Genomic DNA, 400 nt, shown 5'->3' with positions numbered 1-400 from the left:
TATTTTTGTGTGTTCTGTAAAGGTAGATTTATCTAATCTTCCACTCATTTTTCTGTTTTAAAGCCATTTGAACGTTTTTGAATATGCAGGATTTTCAGATCTGGATTTAATATGCAGGTTTTTCAGATCTGGAAGACTTCTGGGACGACTTACTTGTTAGTCGTCTGGAAGTCGTCTGGAAGTCATCTGAAAGTCGTCTGGAAGTCGTCAGAAAGTCATCTGAAAGTCGTCTGGAAGTCGTCTGGAAGTCGTCCGGAAGTCGTCTGGAAGTCGTCTGGAAGTCGTCCGGAAGTCGTCTGGAAGTCGTCCGGAAGTCGTCTGAAAGTCGTCTGGACTTCCTAAAAGTCGTCTGGACTTCCTGTAAAGTCGTCTGGAAGTCGTCTGAACTTCCTAAAAGTCT

The sequence above is a fragment of the Brassica oleracea genome, chromosome C6 (assembly GCF_000695525.1).
Source record: "Brassica oleracea var. oleracea cultivar TO1000 chromosome C6, BOL, whole genome shotgun sequence".
Classification (NCBI taxonomy): Eukaryota; Viridiplantae; Streptophyta; class Magnoliopsida; order Brassicales; family Brassicaceae; genus Brassica; species Brassica oleracea.
The sequence above is the reverse complement of the archived record's forward strand: the minus strand, read 5'-3'. Positions refer to the sequence as shown.